This window comes from Lemur catta, chromosome 1, assembly GCF_020740605.2.
Source record: "Lemur catta isolate mLemCat1 chromosome 1, mLemCat1.pri, whole genome shotgun sequence".
Taxonomy (NCBI): Eukaryota; Metazoa; Chordata; class Mammalia; order Primates; family Lemuridae; genus Lemur; species Lemur catta.
In genome coordinates, this window is record NC_059128.1 from 213,989,795 (window position 1) to 214,012,312 (window position 22,518).

Below are 22,518 nucleotides of genomic sequence, written 5' to 3' on the forward strand. Positions count from 1 at the left end.
ATAAGAATAGGCAATAAAAACAAAAATATATAGACGAGATTATATCAACCTAAATAGCTTCTGCACAGCAAAAGAAACAATCAACAGAGTGAAGAGATAACCTACAGAATAGGAGAACATATTTGCAAACTATACATCTGACAAATGGCCAATAAGGAACTCAACCAACTCAATAGCAAAAATAAATAAATAAATAAAATAATTCAATTAAAAATGGGCAAAAGATCTGAATAGACTTTTCTCAAAAGAAGATATATAAATGGCTAACAGGTATATGAAAACATGCTCTACATCACTAATCATTAGGAAAATGAAAGCCAAACCCACAATGAGATATCACCTCATTCTAGTTAGAATGATTATCATCAAAAGGACAAAAGATAATAAGTGTTGGCATGACGTGGAAGAAAGCGAGCTCTTACACACTGTTGGTGAAAATGTAAATCAATTTTGCTATTATGGACAACAGTATGGAGGTTCCTCAAAAAATTAAAAATAAAACTACCATATGATCCAGTAATCCCACTACTAGGTATATACCGAAAAGAAATGAAGTCAGTATTTTGAAGACATATCTGCATGCCCATGTTTATTGCAGCATTATGGCCAAGATATGGAATCAACTTAAGTGTTTATCAATGACTGAATGAATAAAGAAAATGTGGAATATATACTCAATGGAATACTATTTAGCCTCAAAAATAATGAAATCCTGTCATTTGCAACAGCATTAATGAACCTGGAGGACACTGTGGTAAGTGAAATAAGCCAGAAGCAAAATGACAAATACTGCATGGTTTCACTCTTAAGTGAAATCTGAAAAAGCCGATCTCATAGAAGTAGAGAGTAGAATAGTGATTCCCAGAGGCTGTGGAGGGTACAGCGAAGGAGGGATGAACAGAGCTTGGTCAAAGAGTACAAAGTTATAGTTAGATAGGCAGAATAAGTTCTGGTGTTCTACTGTACAGTAGGGTGACTACAGTTAACAATTATGTATTGTATATTTCAGCATAGCTGAAATGATAAATTTTTGAGGTGGTGGATTTGCTGATTACCATGATTTGATCATTATACATTGTATACATGTATCAAAACATCACATTGTACTCTATAAATATGTATAATTTGTATATGTCAATTAAAATATAATAAAACTTGAAAAAAGTTAAAAGGGTGAATTATTCCAATGCATAAAAGATGCTCATAAAATGCTCTATCACACTGCTTTGATTAAGATATTTTTGATTCTTAATTTACAATTTTGATTTTCATTAATATAAAAGAATTTTTCATAACCCCTACACAGACACTGTCAACCTTCTCCTAAACCACTTAATGCACTGCTTTCCATGTAACAAGCAATGATGCATTTTTAATAAAGTAGAATTAGTTTACTCAATTTAAGAATTTTGACGTGTGCTTTAGTCACAGAGAATTTCTATAGACAAATCCATTTACCTCATATCATCAAAATGAATATTCACCTCAGTAGTCTTTTTCATGGTGAATTTCAACATGTATTCAATCTAGTTTAAAGTGTAAAAAAATGAAAACTTATTGTTATTTAACAAGGAAACACAAAACCACAGAATGGCATATAAGATTCAATTGGGTCTTCTTTTGACAACCTAGTCACACAATTATTAAAAAATAGAAAGAAGTATTGGGTTATTAAGTATGAAATGCCTTATTTCTTTAAATACTAAGTTTGGCAGTTGATATCTCTGACATTTTACTTTGACACTTCTTGTTTCATGTTTATTGTGAAGATACATCCTCATTGTTTCAAACGTACATTTTGGCTTGTGAATATCCTTCAAAATAAGGATACCCTTATCCTTTTTAGAGCAATTTTTGTGAAACCATGGATAAGTCAAAATCTGTATTATTTTGAAATATGAGTTCTGTCATGGAACCAATGCAGCACAAACAGCTTGAAATATCAACTAAATGTTTGGGAAGGATGTGGCTAATGAACACACAGTACATTGATGGTTTGAGAAGTTCCATTCTGGTGATTTTAATCTTAAAAATTAGCCATGTGGACGACCTGAGACCAAGGTGGATAATGATGAACTGAAAGTTGTAGTGGAAGCGAATCCATCTCAACCTACACAAGTCTTAGCAGCAAGATTTGAAGTTAATTATTCCAACAATATTGGACCATTTGAAACAATTGGCAAGGTAAAAAAGAAGCTGGATAGATAGGTTCCACGTGAATTAAACGAGCGGTCAGAAGAGAAATCATCAGGAAGCTTGCCTTTCTTTGCTGTCACGACATAAAGGTGAACCATTCCCAGACTGTATTGTTATGTGTGATGAAAAATGGATTCTTTTTGATAATCTCAAGCATTCGGCACAATGGTTGGATTAAGATCAATTGCTGAAACACAGTCCAAAACTGAATATTCATCAAAAAAGCTAATGGTGTCTGTTTAGTGGTCCAGCTGGTATTATCCACTACAGCTTCATGAAACCAGGCCAATCCATTACAGGGGATGTCAACTGCAACCAATGGGATGAAATTATGAAGATGCTTGTGATTAAGCAGCGGAGACTGGTTAATAGAGACAGGCCAGTCCTCTTGCAAGACAATGCTCCACCACATGTCACACAAACAACACTGCTCAAACTACAGAAGCTGGATTTGGAAACTCTCTGTTACCCACCATACTCACCAGACCTTGCACAAACTGACTACAACTTCTTTCAGGCTTTGGACCACTTCTTGCAAAGGAAAACACTCAATTCTCAACAAGCTGTGGAAAATGCCTTTTGTGATTTCATTGCCACTCACTCTCCTCCAGGCTTCTTCGTTGCTGGCATAAACAAGCTACCGTTGAGACGGCAAAACCGTGTCAATAATTTAGTCACATATTTTGATTAATTGTACTTCTTGTTTGAGATATAATTAACTACACTTTTGATTTGAAATTGGACATTTTATATTTAATAACCTAATAGTAGGTTCACAAGTCCCCACTCACCACAGTCTGGTGGTATATAAAGAATCAGCTAACATTCACTGGGTGTCGGGCAAGTGGGAGCAGGGAGAAAGGGATGGGTATGTTCACACCTAATGGGTACAGTGGGCACCGTGTGGGAAATGGACAGGCTTGAAGCTCTGACTCGGGTGGGGCAAAGGCAATATACATAACTTAAACATTTGTACCCCTGTAATATGCTGAAACAAAAAATATTAAAAATTAAAGAAAAAGAATCAGCTTTCACCACAGAAAACATAAACTGCCCTATTTTAAGTCTGGAGGTCTTTAACTTTGTTTAATAATAGTAAAACCTTCCCTTTTTTCATTTAATTTGTATATTCTTAGCTATTGACCTTCCTTCCATTAAATCCTGCCTGAAATCAGCTCTCCATACCACTTATACCTTTGTCCTCTATTCTGTATACCCAGAATTATCTTGTCAAAATAACTAATTTTGGATTTGGCTTCTTTGTCAATTTTAATTTTCTCAATTTCTTACACACAAAAACAGACATATATATATATATATATTTATATATATACACATATAAATTGTTTGGACATCTACACAGTCACAATTATATAGGTATAGAGAAAGAAGAATGGGTTCTAAATTGCTTGTGGTTTACATTTATTCCCAAGTGAACCTGGAAAAAGTCATTTAAACATTTTTATTTCAGTTCTTTCCTAAGAAAAGAAGCTCACAATAACTGCTTACCACCATCGATGACATAGGATTTTGGAAAGATTTAATTGTGTAATATATATGAATGTGCTTCAAACATCACTAAAGCACTAAAAGGAAATAAATAGTAGCATACACTTTATAAATGATCTATCTGTTTCAAGGATGTAAATATGCTCTCGTTAATGAAGAGTAGAGTTTATAGAGTTTATAGCTGCCATGAACACATGTGCTTGTGGTTGGTGAAAACTGTCTCCATGTAATAGCCAAATTATAAGTTATGAGTAAAACAGGTTAGCACTGATATACTCTGGTTCTATAACACCAGACATTAAAGTTGATGGAACACAAATAAATATTTATGTTCTTCATTTCCGTGCCTTTATGCCTTGGCTCAGGCCATTCCACTGAGTTAGAGAAATTTTGTCCTTCTGTCTCTTCTTCTATCATGTCCTATAAGACAGAAGCTTAAATCCTCCCTTCTCTAAGAAGGCCTTCCCTGTCCTATGGCTATAGTCAAGCACCACAATATCATCTTATTCCTATTCCTCTATTGGGACTTACCATACTGTGCTTTATACTGTATGTATCTTAGTATATTTGCTTCTCCTAGTAGAGCTCTGTATGGATAGGAATACTATAACTTATTTATCTTTTTGTTTTCTACCTACTTTACATATAAATGAGGTTTATGATGTGCCTAAGAGAAAAAGACTTGTAAGAAGTAAATCTTTTATACATAAATTTAAAGGTATATTACATGTGAGTGTGCCTCCTAAGCTGTAAGGTACTAAAAGTATGCAAGTTTATTTAAAAATATCTCTGAATTCATCATTCATATTGAGAGCTCCCAATGTGGTTATCACAGACTAATGTGATACAATAGCTCTTGAAAACTGTCAGTCAATGTTGATAAATTGTTTCCTTTGCTCAAATTTGAACATAGTGGGTTTTTATTTGGTAATTTCCTCTTTTATAATCTAGTATTGACTGTAATACCATCTTCCCAAATATAAATATAAAGGAGATTCCATGACTTAAGATGGAACTGTAAAACTTCATGAACTAGCCCTGGCTTTTGAATTATTGTGAGCCAAGTTCAGGAAACCAGAATTGTCTGCTAGAGTCTATAAAATAGATTACTGTTTTAACTGTAAGCTTGAGATTAAAGTCTTTGTATACTGCATTTTAGAAATTAATCACACATATCCAAAGTGATAGAAAAAGTCCACGTGAACACATGTATGCCACATATAAGTCATATTATTGGATGGAGATTATTACAAGGCTTTCTATGTATCATGTTTCAGCTAAGAAAAGATCTATTCACTCCTCTGAAACAAACCAAAAGCAAACTGCATTTAAAAGCTTTAAACTGGACTTCCTTTAAGACCTAATTAAAACAAACCAAAGAGAGGGTAAGTCTAATATGAAGGTAACTCTATGCATTAGAAAAATAAATTGTGAAATGAAGAACAATTGACAAAGGGAATGATTTGACAATAAGATGGTATTGAACTTTTAAGGAAGGCCACTGCCCCACTGAGATGTGAGAATACTGGTTTAAAAAAATGCCTTCCAGAAGCACCAGGTCATTTCATCTCAGGCTGTGAAGGACTAAGGCAAACATTTTCTCCTGCCAGCCCAGAAGCACAACCATACGTGGCAGTCATGCTGCATGGAAAAAGAAATGAGCACTGACTAAAGCAACAGCCCTGCTAGCATTCAGAAATTTCGGTGTCCTTGAACTGGTGAGTGAATGAGGCTCTTCTGACACACAAAGAGTTTTCCACAGCTAGTAATAAAAGAGGCATTTCTAAAGCACACATTGACTACTCAAAAATCTTCAGTAGCTATCCATTGACCACAAAAGAGATTCCAGACACTCTGCAGCATAACACTCAAGAACTCCAGGATTTAACTTCAGTTTTGCTAGCGTAACTTCCTCCTATCTGTCATTATGCACCTTTTTCCCAGACAAACGGAATGTCCACACGTTTTATAACTGACCATCCCTCGAGTCAAGAAAACACACATAGGTCCAGTACTCCAGCCATGCCCAAATTCTTTATTTTACTCATTCACTGATTCAGTAAATGTTTACTTAGCACCAACTGTTTGCCAGACACCATGATAATTAATGAGAATACCTACGTGGTCAAGATTAAAAAAGGCCCTGATTTCTAGATGTTTACATTCTCAATAAAGAGGAAAAATCTCAAGTAAACAAATAACTAATCAAAATAGGCTGGGCGCGGTGGCTCACGCCTGTAATCCTAGCACTCTGGGAGGCCAAGGCAGGTGGATCGCTCGAGGTCAGGAGTTAGAGACCAGCCTAACCAAGAGCGAGACCCCATCTCTACTAAAAATAGAAAGAAATTATCTGGCCAACTAAAATATACATATAGGAAAAATTAGCCAGGCATGATGGGGCATGCCTGTAGTCCCAGCTACTGGGGAGGCTGAGGCAGTAGGATCGCTTAAACCCAGGAGTTTGAGGTTGCTGTGGGCTAGGCTGACGCCATGGCACTCACTCTAGCCAGGGCAACAAAGTGACACTCTGTCCCAAAAAAGATAAATAAATAAAAATAATAATAATAATTTCAGGTTATGCCAAGTGCTCTGAAGAAATAAATGAACAAAGTTGTGAGTACTGGCTGCAGTTAGGGTGGAAAAAAGACTCCTTTAGATAAATTAGTCAAGATCTCTCTGCAATGTACTTTTTGAGCTGAGACCTAAAAGTTGAGAAACCAGTCATGAGCTGAACAAGAGAAAGAACACTCCAGACAAAAGAAAATCAAGGCCTTGAAGTGGAAAAAGCCTTGACCTTGACGTGTCTTAAAAGCAGAGCAGAGACTAAGGAGAGAGAATTGAGAAGTTAGAGAAGGACGGATCATACGGAGGATATGGTAGACTTTAAATGTCATTTTAATTTTAAAGAGAGATGTAACAAGATCTGATAGACATTTTTAAATGATAATTCAGACTGCTGTGTGGAAGACAGATCTTCGTAGCAGGCAAGAGAACACTGCAGTAATTGAGGCCAGAGATAATGCTTTTATCATACTTTGCAAAATAAAAATAAGGCAGCATAGGTCAGTTGCCTCCTTTTTCCTTTCCTTCCCCTCCACACCCTCCATTTCTTTCTTTTCGTCTCCATTTTTCCCATCTTTGCTATAACAATGTTTTATCAATTCAGAAGGCAAACACATAGCACAAAAGGAAAAATTTTTAAATTTCCAAACATATTGTAGAAAAATATACAAATTTGCTTTCTTTTGAATTAGGACAAATATAAAGCTCAAATATTTTAAATATGAAATTGAGACCAGCTTGTAATACACATGCAGCATAGGAATGAGGCTAATTCCACACATTAAAACGTGTAAAGACCACTGTATATTTCTGAAATAGAATATTTGGCATGACTTTTATCTTCTGAAGGCTTTTTATATAATCAGAGTAAAACATCAAGCCTAAAATAAGCAATTTTTATTCTTCTACTCAAACCTCAACACTTTAAATAAAGAAGGGAATTCTTTTTCTACTTTCATCATCCTAACTTCGGGAATTTATCCATTACATTTTGATGAAATGTTATAGTTTTTGCCTTGGCTTTTTACTTAAGTTTCACAATATAGTACCTTTAGAGATTTTTAACCCCCACTGACAAGCATGTAAGCAGACACTGAAGACATCCTATTTCTAAGAGTTAGAAGTTTTAAGCTCTAGCTAGAAGTGTAAGTACACTAGTTGGAGAGAAACGAAGTCATCATATTACAGCATGCACATCATACTAAGCACTAAAAATTCATGGGCTTAAAATTCTAGTCTTCCTTTTTTTTTTTTTGAACCTGTAAGATATACATGTGTGTATGTTCATGTATGTGTGTGTGTGTGTATATATATATGTAAAATATATGACAACAGACATTTTTGCAGCTACTTCATTACTTAAGTCTCCAAATTTGCTTCAAATTCTTGCCAATACAAGTTAATTTTACTTCACAAAACCAAATAAATGAATGAATAAATAAATTTTTACAACATATTAAAAGAACATTCTTAAAATTAAAAAAAAATCAAATGTTGAAATGATAAAATGTAGAAGCAGTTTGTTTCATGTACTGGATTAAGCTAGATCCTGTAAATCATAGTCTTTAAATATGAAGACTAGGCTGCTTAGTGAGATTTCAACTTTATTTTAGGAAATTCCTAAACATTTCCATGTAATGGAGTCAAATTTTTATTAAGTCAAAAAAATAGCCATATAAAAGCAACTTTGCATTTTATTTCAAAATTGCTGGTGATATTACCATTCTTTATGTTAATATAACTTGTAAAATGGTCCATATTTGAAATTATTTTCATAATTCATTTATAGGAAATAATGGTTTGTTTCTCTTGACAAATTTATAAAATTATTTTTTACATACATTGAGAGCTACATAATAAATTATGTTGCCCTTTTTGCTTTGACTGCTAGGAAGCTCGGAACTAAATGTATTCTCATTTACAGTAACTATGTGGTGTTAGGTTTCTAGTATGTCAAACTGAAGCTGATATATTTCCCTTTTTTCTTTGAGTGATTTGTTTCTATTCCCATTTCAAAAATCTAATTATATCAATAGTTGCTCTGGCAAGGTAACTCAAAGTCTTTTAGACACAAGAAAGTTACAATTCATTAAAAATATATACCCTCATAGTAAGAAAATTTTCTAAAAATTGTATTTCTTTCCTGTATCTCAATGCAGAACATTTAGAAAATCCTAGCTGCAAAGAATGCATATTAATTCATAAGTTAAGGTCATCTTAATGTAGAAAATGAACTTATCTTTGCATTTATGGAAGGTTAGTCTAATGTAGTCATGGTTATAAGTAAATATTTATAGCTTTCAAAATGCAATTTTGTAAGGATTAAATGGGAAATGACATTTCTAAAGAGTAACATTTCCTCTATGGAGTAAGTTGGAAAGGAAGAATATGTCTTTTTAAAGTACTTTCTTTTGCCAAACTGCTTATGCTCTTTCCTTCAATTACTTATGGTCATGAGCCTGATTAATAGACTGCTGCTCTTTCTAAACACTCTAGTGAAGTCTTAATCTGATGTTTACATCCTAATGTTAAACACTGCTGGTGAGTCGCCGCTGCTGAGCGAGGCTACCCTTATAAGCTCGGTGGAACAACAGACTCCATCAGCTAAATCTGCTAGGAGGTTTCTTATCTAAATAAAAACCATCTTTCTGGGTCAGGAAAACACTAAAGTGAAGAAACAGAACTTTTAAACATACTATTTCATATTAGAGACTATTTAAAACAAAATGCCATTTAAAAAAAAAAACCTCAATGTATTAGCCAAAAATAAGTGTGCGCTTTTAATTGGCCAGAATCCCTCAAGCCGTCTGTGTATTGTCTAACTTTCTAACAAGAGAACAGCCAAAACTTGGCTGGCTACTAGGTGAGGAGGGGAGTGCACCATCTTAGTGAGGGAATGTGGATGAGTCGTCTCTGCCTTGGATCGAATGAAATCAGTACATGTGGTTTATCGGTATATTACTGTTGTTTTTGGTTCTAAACGCTAGGACAGGGTTAGACTGAATAACTGGGCAGGCATCTTAATCTCCACAGTGTTTGTCCAGCAGTCTCCCTTGAGTTGTCAGAAGATGACTAATGGTTACCGAAAAACAGGTTTGGGCCAAGACCTCTCTGACATTTGCTTCCTGCTACTGTTTTTGGAAACAGCTTTAATACTCTTGAAAAATTTCTTTTGAAGGTAGATGTCATTACTTTCATACTCTAGTTTTGCCAGCATCCCATGACCATTGTAGTAGTCATCACTTTACCGACTGAAGAATCTTATTCACATCAGATTCTGAAGAATAAATAAACAGAAATTTAGCGTCCCTCCACGTGGCCCAGAGCTGCACTCCTCTCATGCCTGGCTCCTCATTGGCGAGCATGGTCTAGTCTGTGAGGTTGTTAATAAGAACTTACCCTCTGTATGTTGTTGTGTAGTTTGCCAAGCACTTTACAATAAAACTAATAAAAGTAAAAGCAATAACAATGGTCATTTATTGAGTGTTTTTGAAATGCGGAGAGATGAGCCCCCTACCTTTCCCTCGGGCCCAGTGCAGATGTAGTTGATCATTATTTACAAGCGCACATTATGATACAAACAATGATTTTATAGCAGCAAGTAGAAACTTGTGCCGGGACAGACAGTGTTGCCCTTACTGAGCTTCATGATACAAAAACAAATTTTATTGTGCTAACTGTGCACTCATGTTTTGCTTTTGCCTGGGTTTCATTATGATAAATGGAAAGAAATGTTGTCTTTCCCTAGGGACTCATTACGAAAAAAGTTCTCACTGGCCATCACTTCACTAGAGCCAAAAGCGAGCTCCCTAATTATTCACTACTAGAGTTATGTCTCTGCAGCCCAAACTGTATAATGTTGCAATCATTTTAACTTGTTTGCCAAATATGATGGCAAAAAGGCAATTAACTATGGGTTTCTGCTTCTAAGAAAATCAGCAGTTAAATAGCTCACTATAGACCTTGGACTGTTTTTTCTGAACTCGAGGATATGAAAAAGTTTCAAAAGATTTTTTTGCATGTCTGTTTTGTGAAATGACAAAGTGTCAGGCATACAATACTTGTCATAGGTGAGAAGAACTGAGAGATTCGAGGACTGGGAAATAATGTGTGGGTTTAATTCATGTCTCTTCTAAGTACCTATGTTTCCTGAGTGGATTGCAGATGGAGGCATGTGGGTTAGGGAAAAGAAGTGATCAATTGGGCCTTGGTTTGTTGAAAATTGTAACAGTGCTAGGATAACACTGGAAATAGCTTGGCAAAATTGATGATTTGAGGAGGGCTTTAGGGTTTAGTGGGAGCACAGATAAATTTTGTCATTACAATTTCTAATGTGCTTGGTTTCCCTGCATTTTGTGTTTATGAAACAAATTTAACATTCCACCCAAACCACTCCACTGTGAGAAATGCAAGAAAAGCAAACAAGCAAATCAAAAGCTTTTCCACTTGTACCTTTTTGGTATAAATATGCCACGTTCTTCTGTGAAATACAAACTCTTGCTTTTATAAGGATGGGGAGATTTACTTCAAAAAATATTTCCAAACACGCATTTCAGCTCATGTAAAGGAATGCACTGTGGCTGCAAGCCAAAGGGAATTTCACTCCTAAGACTTCTCCTGGAGGGAATTTGAAGAAGAGACTGAGGTCCCTTCAGGTATTTAACCCATCAAGCTTACTAGTGGGTGCTCCTAACCTGACAAGCCATGTGGTCTTACTCAAGAGATGGTTTTGATGATAGAGTTCTTTCAATATTTCATAACCTCCTCTGGCATCACACCTGCACTTTTTAAAGTATTCAGCCACAGCAATAACCTTCAGGCTGTATAGTATATGAAATAGTCCTGCCATATATACAGGTTAAATATAAACCCAAACATTTCTCTGTTCCTTAGCCAAGAGACTATATTAGAAAGAAAGTTACAGTCTATCTGAATTCCTGAGAAAGTTAAAATTTGGAAAAAAAAATCTACTTACTAACTAAATATATCATGTAGCATCAATTCTGTTACTTTTGTGGCACTTGTATTGATCTTATGAACACCAACTTCCATTAGCCATAGAGAACTTGGGCTGGAAATGCCCTTTACATCATGAATATTTTTCCTGGTTCATTTTACAGATGGATAAAAGATTTGACTAGAAAATTAGGGACAAGACTATCATTAGAATCTACACCTTTGATTAAGGCAAACATTCACACACACACACACACACACACACACACACACACACACTTGGGATTTCAGTCACATTATCTCAAAGTAATGATGAGTTTGTGCCTTTCTCATCTATGTCACAAGTTTGCTGATCACCTCTGTCATAGAACTGCAAAGAACTGTGATGGTGGAATGTCATCTCTAAAGTACTGAAAAAAAATAACAGTCAGTGCAGAATTCTATATGCATTTTCAGAGTGATGGAACTATCTGTATCTTGATTGTGGTGGTAGTTACACAACGGTCTACATTTGTCAGAACTTATAGATATGCCCATCAAAAAAGTAAATTTTATCCATATGTGATTAAAAACAAATTTAATAAGAAAGAAAGAAAAAAAAAGAAAGAAAGAAAAGAATGAATGAATGAACTGTGATATATGCCAAGCCTCTGAGTATACAAAACAAAACAAATGCAACATGATCCAGGTTCAGGAATGGTCTCGTTGAGGGTCTTGGAAAACATAAAACACATGGATGTTTCAGGTGCACAGTAGCACGATCAGGGAGCAACAGGAATGCCTCCGATGTGTTATAAAACAGCAATTTGGCTGTCCTGGTTCATGTATAAGGTATGAATTGCAGAGTAATGGTAAAAAAAAAGGTTGAACAGGACTGGATTGTCAGGGTCTTTGAACACTAAGCTGAGGTGTTTTTGTTTTTATTCCTGGAAAAGACGAAGCAGATATATCTATGCAAGTATCTGTGTATACATGTGTATTGAGTATAGTCATGAAAATATATCCTGTTTCATTTCAAAAAGAACTTTAAAAAATAAAAATTGAAATATGTGAAATAGCTATGGAAAACTTCTTTCTCATCAGGGATGAGGGTATGAGACTGGTGGCATATGATCAGCTTGATAATATCCTTTTAATTGTGGAAATATTAGCTTGGTTACTGTAAGATTAACTGGGAGTAAGGTGAGATTGGAGAAAAGACAGAGTTTTTGGGAAACCATTGCAATTCCCTTTTTCAAATAATGGAGAAAAAGTAAGTTGACAAATGGGAAATGTAATAGCGTCATGCTTACAATTTCAAAGCCAGTTAACTAGGAATATTATGGTATAACAGCAGTGAAACACAGGTGATTACAAATTTTGGTTGTATGTTGGAGAAAATTATCATTTCACTCTGAGCTAGGTTGTGTTTTATAGAATGGAAAGGCACCCAAAGTACTTCTTCCTAGCGGTCAAGAACCTTGAGAGGAGATCTGATAGCCTGAGTGCTGGGAAAGTCTTCACTTGAGACACATTTCAGGTCTTTGGACCAGAGAAGCCAGAGAAGAGAGTCTCCTAGAAATGAGCAATCAATATCATAAATAAGTCAGAGCAACCAAGAAGTATAGGGAATATAGGGAAAAAATGTTTTTGGGATTGTAGTTAGTCTTTATCTTGCTGGGAGGTGTATTCCCCCAGACGTTCATAAAATTCATAAAAATGCTTTTATAATTAATAAAGAAAGTATAAGATGAGCTATATTAAGAGTTAAACATATTTCTTTAGGATAGGGCTTTCAGAGTCTTTAATGTACTACTTTAACAGTTAATCTCCATGAATGAGAAGTTACATTTCACATTTTTCAAACTCTTTTGACCAAAAACCTTCCTGTCTGCTTTAGAGTGGCCTGCAAGACTAGTCAGCTTTCTGCGATTCTACTATTTTGAGAAAGAGAGAAAGAATCAGTGCGGGGTGGGGGGGGGGAGAGATTGGGTAAACTTCTTTAACTTTGATGAAAGAATGACTTTAATTATAAAATCATCACCTAAGTGATCCCAGAACCCTAAAATGTAGGTACTGAAATAGTCCTTCAAGATCATCTGGTATAACACCACCTCCTCTAATATAATTATATAAACAAGATACCTAAGTTTTCTTCTCAGTGTCACATGAATTCTGATAGAAGAGCTGGGACCTACAACCTCATCTTCTAATTCCAAAGTTAATGAGTTTTCTAGTATATTCTATTGTGTCTAAGGCCAAGTAGTAAATCTTCCTTATGCAGCAGGAAAATAGTCTACCATTTTTATTTTTAACAAGTGCATATAAAAAATTTGTACCCAAAATGCTTACCTCCACAAGTTGGTGGCAGAAATACATTTCTCCATGCCACTCAGAATAAGCCAAATTAAAGTTGTAAAGTGACTGCTAATAAGTATGGAAGAGAACTATAGGATTGTGTTCAAATGAAAAGATTGGTTTGAATTGAACCAAATCCTAGAAAAATCATATCAAATAGACTGTGAAATTATATTCAGCAGTTAAAAAACCTCAGAGTTTCTGATTTCTATTTTGTACATACTGTGAGTTTACATTGGCCCCCTTCCCCTTGAAAGGTTATACTGTGGCAGAGTTTAGCAGCTGCATGTTTGGTCTGTGCTAAGAAAAGATTGCCACTGTGAACTTCCACATATGGAGTCCAATGTTCCTACTTTGTCTGCATGGGATATCATAAGCTTTGTATTTCTAGAGATTCTGAGGCTCAGGATACTCTACTTCATCTTTCCATTCAACTTGACCATCATTTAATCAAAGCCCTGTGATGGGCATTGGGTGGGCAGGGCAGTGGGGGGAAATTTGAAATAATTCCTGCTTTTGAGTAACTAATCTGGAGGATGGGATAGGAAATCATACAAACACCTATAATTCAGGGTTGAGTAAGGGACATTAAAAGAAGTAAAAACAAATATTGTAAGGATTCAAAATAGGAGAAAGCACTTCTGAATAGGTGGATCTGGAAAGTCTTCATGGAAATCTTATGAATATGGCATTTGTAATGGACTCTACTCGATGGATGAGATTTCAACTAACAGAAGTGCCAGGAAGGACATTTCACCAAGGACATAGAGGAAAAGTGTCATCCACGTGTAAGAATTAGTTTATTGTCAGTATAAATATTGGGAATGGGCTTTAGAGTAGCAGAGAATACAAAAAGCGTACTCTGAGGCCAAAGTGGGATAGGGTTTAAAATCTAAGTGCATGCTGTGTTATTTTGGGGAGCATATGAAAATTTTAAAGCAATAGAGTGACTCAAATCTTTTAAAATTCCTTCAGAAACCTCTCCATCTGACCAGAGAGGAAAAAGTCTAGGCTACTAGTTTGTTCCAGTTATATCGGATGGTCTGTAGTGAGAGAGCTGAATTAGATAAGTCCTACTGAGTAGCAGCGGGTGCCAGTGTGCCCAACTCCCTCAATTCTGGTCTCCATCTGGCCTGAATCAGGCCACACTCCAAAAGTTCAGTTGTTAGAGTACACCAATAAGGTGCTACACTGCTACATTTCACATTTCTGGAAGACTAAATTTCTGTTAACCTAAAGTCTTTTATATTTTGAAGACTCCATAGCAAGCCCCATTTTGAACCAGAGAGAAATCCTAGCTAAGTCATTAAAATGAACATAACCTTCCATCTGACAGTTGCCACCTCTACTCTTCCTACCCAGAAAAACATGTGGTCTTATTGTAAAATAATATGAGCAGCTTTTGTTCTTTTCATTTGAAAACACTCCCATGAGGAACTAGAGGAATTCTCATTAGCCTCTACTTGGAAACAGTAAGGCAGAGAGATTCTATTACACTTTCATCAATCTTTGCCCCTTGCCCCATGTGAGCAGAGGAAGTTAATATGGGAAAGGCTATATGATAGACATGTATTAACCTTGTGTGTCCAGGAACTGAGGAGGCTGAGACCCTATAAAATTAAAGGGAAGATTGATGGGGAGCTTAAATCCCACCTTTCCAGCTTACAGCTTTAATGTAAAAAAGAAGCTAATAGCAAATGCCTGGATGCAATTTGAATACTTTCAAAGAGAAGAGGGTGAGTACATATGTATACACTTAAAATAAATGACAATCTTCTACCATTTAATTTACAAAAAACTTTAACATAAATAACCTCAAGTCATCATCATATGTAGGCTGGGCAGATACTAATATTCCAGTTTCAATAAATGGGAAGAATGAAGTTCAGAGAGGCCAAGTAATAATAGTTGCTACTATTATTGCACGTTTAATATGCCAAGAGACCTGAAATAAACGTCTTACATATTACCATGTGTTATAAGCTGAACTGTGTCCCCCAAATCTTATATATTAAAGCCATAAGCCCCAATAATACTTCAGAAAGTGATTGTATATGGAGATAGGACATTTAAAGAGGAAATTAAGTTAGAATGAGGCCAATAGGGTGGCCCCTAATCCAATCTGCCTAGTGTTTTTATAAGCAGAGGAGGTTAGGGCACAGAAAGAGATACCCAGGGTACACACACACACAAGAAAGACTGCATGAGGACACAGTGAGAAGGCAATCATCTGCAAGCCAAGGAGAGAGGCCTCAGCAGAAACCAAATGTGCTGACATCTTGATCTTGGACTCCAAGCCTCCAGAACAGTGAGAAAATAAATATCTGTTGTTTAAGCCACTCTACCCAGTCTGTGGTTTTTGTTAATGGCTGCCCTAGCAAACTAATATACACTGAAAATAATGAGTTTGGCATTGGCATTAACCTCATTTACAGTTGAGAAATTTAAAAACAATAAATAATTTAATCTGATTTTAAACTCTTTTACACCAGAACTCAGACTTAATCTCTGTGCTATAGTCTTCCAATATGACCAACAACAATGATAGCAGCTAAATTAAGGCATTCTAACTTTTAATTCAGTGTTCTTTCTAGAAAGATATTATGAAGTGACCTTGGCAGACCCATTATGACATTAAAACAGGATAATTATCATGTATCAATAAAAAATTAAAAAAAAAACAGGATAAGAAACAAGGTTAAGAAAAAGTAGAGTTCTAAACAAAGATGCCTGGTTTTCTTGATAACTTCTTAGGATAAGACTAAAAAAATCAAGGTAAATAAATGTTCTTTTGTAGGCATTCTGGAGTGATACATCTGTTTTTTATTTATGGTACTTAAACCTCCCACTTCAGTTTATTCTAAAAAAAAGTTTGATCAAGACCCTCTTCCTCTAGGCATCTCTTTTTATTTTATTTTAAATGAAAGGTTTCCCTAATGCAGAAAAACTCCCAAAGGGAAGATACTTTCCTGATATTATTTTGATTAGCTGGTAAAGTTCTTTAAAAATGCTGAAAACAAAGAAAACTAGAGAACCAGACAGAAAAGCCTGCCTGGGAAATGTCATCTTAATTCTGTGAAGCAGAATTTCTAAGACTCCATATAAACTCTGGTCTGATTAAATTAAAAACAAAATTTCTAACAGGAATGGGCTAAATTAGGACATAATCATATGGTAGAATATTATATATCCACTGAGAATAATAAGATTTACTAAGATGCTCATGATATACTCTTGAATGAAAAAAGCAGACTGTATAACACTCTGTATAGTATGATTTCACTTATGTAACATAAATTCATAAGAAAAATTTTATACATCCAACGTTAATAATAGTTGTATCCAAGTAGAGGCAGGAGACAATAATTAATTTTTATTTTTCCTTGTTTTCTAATTTGAAAAACAAACATATAGTATATAAGTATGGCATATGAAGAAACAGAAATGGAAATAGAATGAGAAAATAAGCAAAAGTAGAAATTAATTGTGACTTTCTGAATAAAGAAATATTTCAGTCAAGGAACTACTTCATCTTGAAAAAAGGTCTAAAAATGCCAGCAGTAAATTTAATTTATATGAGACAAATGAAATTCTGAAAAGGTATGTGTTTGTATGTAGGTAGGTGTGTGTTTGCCTATGTGTGCATGTGTATGTGTGAAGGGTATGATATTTAAATGCACACAGGAAAACAGCTGTAGGGAATTTTCTTGTGAACTCCTATTCTCTTTAATCTATTTACCATACTGCAGCCAGAGTGATCTCTCTAAAGTGTAAATCTGATCTTATCCCTCTCCGACTTAAAAGTTTCAAAGGCTCCCCACCAGTCTGAGGATAAAGTTCAAATTCCTTAACATGACTTACTAGCTTCTGCCTGGCTGGTCCTGGTTTACCTGCCCAGACTCACTTCTCATTATTCTCTGTTGTTTTCTAAACTATGGTCTTATTGAATTTTGTCTCAGTTCCGTTCAGTCTTCCCTCTGAATTTGCAGTGTTCCTTTTCTTGGAAAAGTCTGCTTCCAAATCTCAGCCTGGTTCTTTCTCACTCGTCTTTAGCTTAAACATCATTTCCTCTGCTGTGTCTTCCATGAACAACCAAATCCCACACGATCCCATGGACCTCTGAACTTCTCATATTTCCTCTCTCACACTATTATAATCTGAAGTTCTGAAGACACTGTTGACTAGTATATAGAAGATTAAGAGATTGTGCAAGTTAGAAAAAGAAATAAATTCATTTGTAGAAAAGCAAAACAAAACTATCTTCTTACTTTTAAGCTGAAGGTCTGCTCAGCTTATAAAGAGCTGGGTCTCTATATTTCTCTGATGGATTATTGTATTCCCAGTAACTAACTTTCCTTGGCACACCTTGGGCTTTCAATAGGAACTAGATGAAAGGTTGCTTGTATAGTTGTTCATTCACCAAACATAGATTGAGAGTCCTCAATGTGTTACCGTGGGCTAGTCACCAATTATACACAATAGACACACGGAGCATGAGTGTGTCTCTCAATAAATATCCATAGCAATAAAATAAGACATTATGGCATTGTGAGGGCCATAGCAAGTAAACAAACAAGACAATGATCAGGTAAGTCAAGTGCAAAGGAGAATGATGCAGAAACACATGGAAGGGATACCCAACTCAAAATAGGTGGCATTTATTATATCATTAAATTTTCAAAATCATGGTAGCTGGTTAAAAATTATAGCAGTCTCCTGATAGCTGTTTATTAAAAAGAGTTGAGTCAAACTGGATCTATTAAATCACTTTTAAGAATTTCTAAAAATAGAAATAAACCAATGGTAACATTGAAAATCTGTTAGCAAACTAATTAACCAGAAGGCATTTATTTGAAAAGGCATAGACTTCAGTCAGCTACTCGATGATGGACACGTCTGTGGAAGGACAAGCAGATCTGCCTTCTTGCCACGTAGGATGGGGCAAGGGTGAGAAATGTTAAGGAGAGAAAAATAGACAAATAAAATCTGTAAATTCCAAAGAGAAAACAGATTTTCCTTGTAAATATTTCCCCTCAGGACTTCTAACTTCCTTTAGGGAAATGGTGATTTTAACAATTTTGGCTTTGCCTGCTGCTAGGTTTTCAAATATGTTTTCCAGGACCAGAGAGTAAGTGGAATGGTCCTAACTGCCAAATGCTAATGGCTTGAAAATCCTTCATAAGGGAAGAAAAACCTATTAAGATTCAATTAAATTATCACTTAATCACTTCTGCGTATGAAATACCATACTGACACCAGTAATTTGGTGTGAGGAGGGTAGAAGTAAATCTCTGCTTCAATCTTATTTTTTAAAAAATAGGAAAAAAATTATGTGTTTTCTTTTTCCTTGGTATTTTTCCTGAAGAAAATTATTCTTTGGGAATTTCCTGTCTACTAGGGGGAGAAAAACTTTTGGTAGCAAAATTATAGACAATAAATAGTTGATTTATGAGAAGTATTTATTACTGGTGAGGCATTAGGCAATGATTCATGAGAAATATAATATCCATGTTGATCTTGGAGGAAAAGATGTAATTTGGATATGAAGAATGGTGCTCATCAAATGCTTGTTAAAAGATTGAATGAATGAATGAATGAATGAATACCTATCTTAAGTCTTCATGAAATTAGAGAATTTCTTGTATTTTCTTTTCATTAAAATTACTTTCTGCTATTTTTATCCAAATAATTTTTTTTCCTTCTGAGACAAAAGTAGACAGGAGGTCAACAGGTACAGCTAGGTGAGAGAGAAGTAAGACTCCATAAAGGAGGACACTTGGGGTCAATCTTGACAGAGGGATGGGGTTTGACGGCTGATTATGAAAAGGGCGTATTCTAGGTAAGGTAACTGTAACTGACAAAAGCAGGGTGCCCAGAAAGTGCAGGCTATGTACTGGGAAAAAGCTCCGATTGGCTGCAGCTGAGGCTGACAGCTGGGGAGAAGTAGGATATTGGGATGTAGGGGAGAGTTAAATTGTGTGTGTATTTATCTGAATGTAGACACCAATCCTAAACAACAACATCTGTGGTTTGAGTCAAAATGAGAAGCTCAGTATCTTCTTTGTCACTCCTGGTGGCCTTGCGGCTTCTCAGGTGCCGTGGCCTTAGCATTGGGGCCTTCTTTATCTATCATTCTGCTCAGTATCACTCTCCCCAAACTCTCAAGTAGATATCTTCAGAGCCACAGGAACTCCTTTACTTGGCTTCTGAGGAAGGAGGCAGTCTTGGGTAAAGGAAAATATATGAGACCAGGAGTTAGGAGACATGGATTCTAGCTTGGGCTCTGCTGCCAACTTGCTGAGTAACCTTAGCAAGCCACTCAGTATCTGTGAATCTGCTACTTCATCTGTGAAATAAAGGCTTGGGCCAGATGATCTTAAGATGACTTGCAGCTTGCTGCATTTACATATTTAGATTACATAAATTCTAAGCACAAAAGGCATAATTAGTATAACTGGCTTAAGACATTTTAGAAACTAAATTGTGAAAAATTTGAAAAGGTGCTTCAGTATATAACAAGACTTGCTCAGAGACCCTCTGGCTGTCTTCACTTACTAAAGAATAACTGATTCCTACCCCAGGGCATTCTCTCCATGCCAATAAAAGAGTTCCATAGTAGAAATAGTGCTGACCTAGGTGTCTGACATCAACACTCCTTGTCTCTCTTACTTGTTTTCTTTCTTTCCTCCTTTTTTTTTTTTTTTTTAATACAAGTTCTCCCCCTGTTGCTGGGGCTAGAGTGCAGTAATGTAATCATAGCTCACTGCAGCCTCAAATTCCCGGGCTCCAGTGATCCTCCTGGCTCAGCTGCTGGGACTATAGGCACGCATTACCATGCCCAGTGAACTTTCCTATTTTTTTGTAGAGATGAGGTCTTGCTCTTACTCAAGCTGGTCTGGAACTCCTTGCCTCAAGCAATCCTCCCACCTTGGCCTTCCAAAATGCTAGGATAACTGGTGTGAGCCACGGCACCCGATCTACTCATTTTCTTTTGACCAACCTTGAGTTACCACTTCTCAAGATACAACCTTAGCCCACAGAGCTAAGGTTCAGCAAGTGCCTATGGACCACTGCTTTGGACAGGATCATAACTGCTATACTCTTGCCTGGCCTGAAACTCTGCCCTAAGGATAGGACTGGAGATAAATAGCCCACTGGAAGTAAGCAGTTAGGGGAAGTTTGGATGGAGAAATGTGTGTGTGATGGAGGGAGGGGGTGTTTGCATTCTGCTTCCTGGCTGATTATTTTCCCTTAGAGTTCAGGCATGATGGTAGGTGGTAGGTCTCTATTAAATGCCCTTGGTCTTTAGGTTGTTGTTCTGCCTCTGAACCCTCTGCTTCGATTATCAGTTATTACATCTGTGGTTCTTTTATCCCAAAGGGGGAAGAAATCCACAACATACATCACTAGTGGGATTTCCTAATATTTTGGTTTTGGGGTGTGATGAATCCTAATCTGTTTTTACTCAATTGTCTCGTATGTATAATGGGAATAATAATACCAATTCCTAATTTTTATTTTTTTTTAAATATGGAATGTTATTTGTGAAAAGAATGCAAAGTTTTTAAATTAAAAATCCAACATAACTTTAATGTATTCCTACTGCTTTTTCCAGTTGAATCTCAGAGACTGAAACCTCACCCTCTCTTTTGGTGCTTGGATCCTCTGCAATATTCTGTCAATTGTCCTATGGTCTCTTCTTGAATATATGCAGTGACAGAAGATTCTCTAGCTTCCAAAACAGCTCATTCTAGCTTTGGACAACTTTGGCCAATCCAAAGTCCTACTGTTTATTGATTGGAATCTGTCTTCTACCAAGTTGTTGTCAATCTACTGTTCACAGCCATTCCAAATAGGTCTAAGGTAGCCATTCAAGTATGGATACACTGAACCAATGAGTTCTTTCAGTAGAAAATGTTGCTTCTTTAAGAATATTTTTATCATGGGCTACCAATATCTTACAGCTAAAGCCAGACAGGTGGCTGGGCTTCTCTCTGCCACGTCTTTTCTGTGTTCCCTTACAGCTGTTCTTTCCTCCCTTTCCAACTGTCCTGTCAGTCAGAAGAGGCCCCCACATACCCTGAAAAATTTTGTTCACAGAAGTAGCTATACATGATACATAGGGCAATGCCATTTCTTGCTCCTTCATAAATCACCCATGACTGGAGCAGTGAAATTCTATTTAGTAGTATAAATTTAAGCCACCTCAGCTGCTCTCTCCGGAAAGGGGAAAAAAACTATTTTACTGTTGGTTCTCCAGTTGCAAAAGTTTGGGAATCATCCCAACAAACATTTTAAAAAGAGATTATTTCCAGAGGCTAAATAGCACACACATGGGATGCAAAAGATCTGTTGACGATATGGAGCCAGCAACAACATGATAAATATATTTGATTCCTGACAATAACCAAAACAAGTCCCAAAGACAGCTTGTATAATGGGAATGGATTTAAAAGGAAATTCTCCTCTGGATTTCTCCTTAGCACATTCATTGCCAGCGGTACACAGTTATGTGTTTGCCATTAAGCCGCACCCCTAAGCCACAGTGCATTGTGCATGTGCTATGAATTGCTGAGTGTGGCTAATGCTACAGCCCTTGCTAGTTTTGGAACAGAAGGCATGCTTTGTTTGTGGATTCACAAGCAAACAGATGAACATCATATTTTTCTAGTCTATTTCCGAAAGGATTTCTCTCTTTGACTTGAATGATCCTGGCTTTGTGATTAAAACCGAATTACTCAGGACATCAGAATGGTGAAAATTGGCCCCGAGAGGGCAAAAAAGTGCTTTATTGGCAGAGAAAACTTGCTAATGCCATAGACACATACATCTCCACATATACACATGCATACAAACACAAGGTAACAAATCTGAACAAGTCAATGGAAATAAAAGCATTTAGATCGAACTTTCCCACAAATTGTCAGCTGAGCTAAGTCTCAGTGATCAATTCTATAG

General features: G+C 36.1%; 1 protein-coding gene across 4 annotated transcripts in view; it reads right to left on the bottom strand.

Moving 5' to 3' along the window:
* The window catches only part of P3H2 (prolyl 3-hydroxylase 2), a 146,389-nt gene that overhangs the window by 35,259 nt on the left and 88,612 nt on the right, over positions 1-22,518 (bottom strand). The gene's annotated exons all lie outside the window — the stretch shown is intronic.